The following is a 4,935-nucleotide window of genomic DNA, read 5'->3' as shown; positions in this document are numbered from 1 at the left end:
CTGAGTTTACGAGCTTACCAGCCCGAAGGAGGGAAAGAAGGCATTTGCCGGGGAACTGGAAGAAACTGGGGCTTGTTGTCCAGTGACCCCCGGCTTAGAGGTCTTGAAGAGACTAGGGAAAATCGCAGCCTAGGAGTCGCCTGCAGTGCTCTGCCGTCCCTCTAAAAGCCCAGAAGATTCCTGGAACCCGGCTCCGAGAGTTTAGAGTTCCAGAAACTGCGGGTTTAGCCTGGGAAAGGTTTGTGAGGAACACGTGTCTGGATGGAACCGGATCAGCTCCTTCAGCCCACGCCCTGAAAGAGTGATCCGGTTTTTTACATCCCCTATTCTTTTTCCTGTTTCTTTAAGTTGTTTGGAGGAGGTGAGATGTTTAATTGTTTTTCTAAGTTTTTTTTCATTCTAAAATTTATATTTTATGTGTATGAGTATATTGTCTGTAAGTGCACCCGTGAGCAATGCCCGCGGAGGTCAGAAGAGGGCGTCGGATCCCCTAGAAATGGAGTTAGGAACAGTTGTTAGCCGCCATGTGTGCTGAGAACCGAACCTGGGTCCTCCCCAAGAGCAGTCAGTGCTCTTAACCGCTGAGCCATCTCCAGTCCCTTTTTAATTTTTGAGACAGGCCCTGGCTAGCCTCCAACTCACTGAGATCCGCTTGCCTCTGCTTCCATGTGCTGGGCTTAAAGGCTTTCGCCCCGTCTGGCTCTTAGAATTAAGTTTTACTGTCTTTCAAAGGGTTCCATAGTCAGTCTTAATTTCAACTGCCTAATGTGCTCTGAATAACTCACCGTACTTGCATCTTCTTAAAATGTAGTTTTAAGTGTTCACTGAGTGTCCATACCATATATCCTGTGAGATTGGGAGGGGGGTATATTGGAGTGATAGTTTCAAGTTTGTTTGACAGGGGTCTCTGTAGTAGTCAGGTCCTTGAGCTCAGTACATAGCCCAGCTGGCAATCTTCCTGCCTCTGCTTCCCTTATGCTGGGGTTTTAGGTGTGAGCCACCATACCAGTCTCATTTTATGGTTTTAACTTATACTTCATTTAACCGGGCATAATGACACAAGCCTTTTGAAGGATAAATAGGCTCTAAGTCAGGTTATATAAACCTCTCCTCAGACCCAGCTAAGAAGCTCCTGGCCCAGAACCTGTGAAACCCCAATACAGAGACTGTTGCCTAGGAAAACTTCCATTTCCTTCTCTCCAAATCAGTATAAGCTCTATATCAACTGTGCTTCAGTGCAGCAGTTTTGATCCCATGGAGAAAATGCGGCCCTTCATTCTAATAAAGAACAGTCTGCTCCTGAGGTCCATCTCATCTTCACATCACCCTGGTTGGTCCTGATCTAATATAAAAACACCTTTGATCCCAGTACTGGGGAAACATATCTCTGTAGCCCTAGCTACAGAGAGACCCTGCCTCAAAAAAAACAAGCCACAAAACTTTTCATTTGAGTCTCCCAGTCACCTTTATAAAGTGCAGAGTACTGTCATGCTATTACTGTCCCAGAAATGTGAACACTGAGGGTACATTAACTTGGTTAGTGGTTTGACTGTTAAGTGATAGCATCAAGCTTCCTGATACTTGTTGATTAGGCCATAATGTGTTTAATATGACACGGGTGTAATAACTAAGATGTGAAAACAAAGCTAATTAAGGGTAAATTGCCTACTATTCTGTGGCTTAGTCTTCACAAAGTAAAGGGGAACTCCCCCCCCTTTTTTTTTTCTTTTGAGACAGGATCCCCCTGTAGCCCCAGCTGTCCTGGTATCCTAGAATTCACTATGTAGACAAGGCTGGCCTTGAACTCACAGAAATCTGCCTGCCTCTGCCTCCCAAGTGCTGTGTGGGACTAAAGGCAAGTGCCACCACGCCCAGCTGTAAAGGGGGCACTCTAAGCTGCACATGTTGACTGCTGGCTTACTTTAACCTGATGTTTTGATTTCAGAGTAGCCAACTGCCAGTTTCAGGAGATGGCCAATCCAGGTGAGTACAGCCCAACTAGTCCCCTTTGGCTCCAGCTGTAGGCAGCTGCCTAGGTTTCCTTGTACCTAGGCAAGTGTTACACTGCTGGGAGAACAGCAGCCAATAGCTGGTTGGCATTCTGGGCCTGGTTCATGCTGGCTGTGTTGTTAACTGTTCCAGGATGTCAGCATAGTTGCTTATCCACTAAGGTTGACTCTGTAAGCGTGTGAGTTCTGCAGGAAGAAACCTAAAATTAAGATTTGAGTAGTTCTGGACTGACAACGTTTGATTCTTAGGAAGTTACTTGAATCACAACTTGGAAACAGAACAAAAGTAAATAAGCCAGTATCATTGTATAAATAGAAAAAGTCAAGCTTTTAGTACCTATAACTTGTCCAAAGGAGGCCTGGTATAGTGGGGGAAGTTAGTGGGATTATGCTTTCCATGAAAGTGCATGGCTCATTCTCCCTTCAATAATAAATGCTAGGTTATGAACTCTTTTTTATTTTAAAAGAGTTTTTGTAACTAGGCCTTGGAATGCCTTATTGGGAATACTGAATCTAATGTAGCATGCAAGCTGGAGATCAGTCTGAGTAACATAATAGCCCTATCTCAACGACAAAAATTTGCATTCTACTCTGGCTCTTAGGTAATTTTGTGTATCAGTTGATTGAAAGGCTCTGGGGACTGGGCCTAGGTAAAATAGTACTAATGTGAGCAAAGTTGTTGTACATTTACACAGTAGTATTAAATCCCCTCTGTAGTAATTTTTGTATGGTAATGCTGGTTTACTAAGAAGAAATGCCGAGGCAGCAACAATCGGGATGATTCTAGAGATTTCCGATGGAACTGACTCAGTTACTGTTTTTGTGAAAAGTGACATCCCGGTTTCCATAGGAGGAGCTACCTTCATAGGCCTCACCCATATCCTGGAGGACTTTTGGTACCCTCTGATCCACATCTAATCCTGTCCCTCCTTTTTCTCCTCTCTCCCCACGGGAGGACCAGAGGCCTTACTTGCATACCTCAACCAGGCTGTCTTACTACCAACCTCCTGAAGTCCCATAACTCTTTCGGGCCTTCCAGACCTCCATCATTGCCTTGTTCATTTCAGTGACAAGATACCCCTGCATTTGAATAGATGCAAGGGGGTGGTGACTGGAACATAATTGAACTCCAAAAACTAGCCAGAGATCTCTTACCCACCCCAAAACCCTTCAATATCCATTTAGGCCTTCTAAGTCCTCCTGACCTCCATCTACTCCTACTCTTCTATGCCCCTTCCACCCTCCATCTCTACCTGCCTGTGGGATTCATGCCCATAATTTCTCCCATATATCTCTTTCTGCACACCAGCACTTGCTTAGCCCTGGAAGTACACGGTCCAGACTATCACATTACCCCTCTGCAGCCTCCCACGGCCTTTGCCTTTGCATGTTCCATCTCCCACTGGCACTCAGGGAGAGTCTGGTATATCACTTTGGTGTTTGCCCCTGCCTTTCTTATACTACTGGCCTCATTTGCTTGTCTTTTGGGGGTTTTTTGAGACAGGATCTCCCTGGCCTGGACTGACTATGCAGACCAGGTTGCCCTTGATCTCCCAGAGATCCGTCTGCCTCTACTGGGATTAAAGGCATGTAACAACTGCACTTGGCCCTTGCTTTGCTTGTGCTTTAAAATTATTATTTTTTGAAATTTTGTGTATGAGTGTTACCTGCATGTAAGTGCATCCATGTGTGTGTTTGTATGTATGTAAGTGTAATGCCTGTAGAGGTTAGAAGAGGGCATCAGTCCTATGGAACTGGAGTTAAGGATGGTTCTTAGCCAGCATGTGGGTACTGGGAATTGAGCCCAGGTCCTCTGCAAGAGCATCCAGTGCTATTAACCACTGAGCCCACTCTCCAGCCCCCAAAATGATTTTTTTTTTTTAAACCTAAATTTAAGATGACATTTTTGTGTATCAGGGAACATGTTAGAGAAACATGAAAGAGTCAATTCTCTCCACCATGTGAGTCCCAGGGAGGGATTGAACTCAGGTACTCAGAATCATCTCACCAGCTCCTTTATTTTAAAACAAATGCATAAAAATTCTGTGGGAAATAGTTAAAGTCTAGTTATTTATAATTTGAAAATTACAGGGCATTAATAATTGTTACTCCTATACAAAGAATTACTAAAGCTTATTTACTTGCTTTCTTTCCCTTTTAGGATGACGTGAAAGTAAGGTGGTTTTCACTCTTCTGCAGAAGGGAAGCAGAAGCCCATGACTGCATGTGTAGTCTTCAGGTCAGTGTATTCTAGTACTGACTGCCTCTGCTAGGGCTATTGACTACTTGGTATCTCTCAGGAAACAATTGGAAGCAAATTCACCTATGTTTGTCCTTGAACAGATTTATTCTGGGCAGTGAGTAGAATTTTGGTGGTTTGACAGTATGAAAGATCTTTGTGGTGTAATTTATAGGGATATTTTAAGTTCCAGAAGACAAAGTAGAATATGTCTTGCTCTGTTCACTGCTAGATTCCAAGTTCAGTCCCTACCAAATGGCAGGAACTCTCTGATGTTGGAAAACTGCTGAAAGCATGTGAAATGCTTCCATGCCTGTCTTGCAGTCAACAGCTACCTGCTAATGATGTCTTCTATGTGGATTACCAATGTACATGAAATTGAAATGGGAAATGTTTCAGGAATAATCCAACAGTTGTCAGCTATCTAGGCTAGTGCAATGCCTATGATTGTGTTACAGTGTTGGAAGAGCAAGCACTACCTTTTTGAGGTTTGGCTCCAAGCACTGTTTTGGTGTTGTGGCTGGATACCTTTGGGCAGTGTTTTGCACCTCTGAGAGTGGAATGGCTCCTCCTGTGGAGTTGGTCCTAGTCTGGGTGCAAACAGGTCTTTTGGGTTTTTTCTGCTTTAAAAAGTGAGACTAGGAATATGTCTGAGCATGTAGGGGGCACTTACTTGCCTAGCATGTA

The 4,935-nt window shown here is 44.1% G+C and overlaps 1 long non-coding RNA gene and 1 other non-coding gene across 2 annotated transcripts in view; both read left to right on the top strand.

Annotated features, from left to right (window-relative positions):
- LOC103735147 overlaps positions 1-4,863 on the top strand; it is a 5,024-nt gene extending 161 nt beyond the window's left edge. The window contains exons 2-3 of the long non-coding RNA XR_607321.3: positions 1,946-1,983; positions 4,171-4,863. This is a non-coding gene — a long non-coding RNA (uncharacterized LOC103735147). The remainder of the gene's footprint in view (positions 1-1,945; positions 1,984-4,170) is intronic.
- On the top strand, positions 4,654-4,853 carry LOC115070604. The gene has a single exon (XR_003849751.1). It is a non-coding gene; the product is annotated as a small nucleolar RNA SNORA74 (small nucleolar RNA).
- Positions 4,864-4,935: the final 72 nt, after the last annotated feature.

Source organism: Nannospalax galili, unplaced genomic scaffold, assembly GCF_000622305.1.
Source record: "Nannospalax galili isolate Female #2095 unplaced genomic scaffold, S.galili_v1.0 scaffold856, whole genome shotgun sequence".
NCBI lineage: Eukaryota > Metazoa > Chordata > Mammalia > Rodentia > Spalacidae > Nannospalax > Nannospalax galili.
The sequence above is the reverse complement of the archived record's forward strand: the minus strand, read 5'-3'. Positions and strand labels throughout refer to the sequence as shown.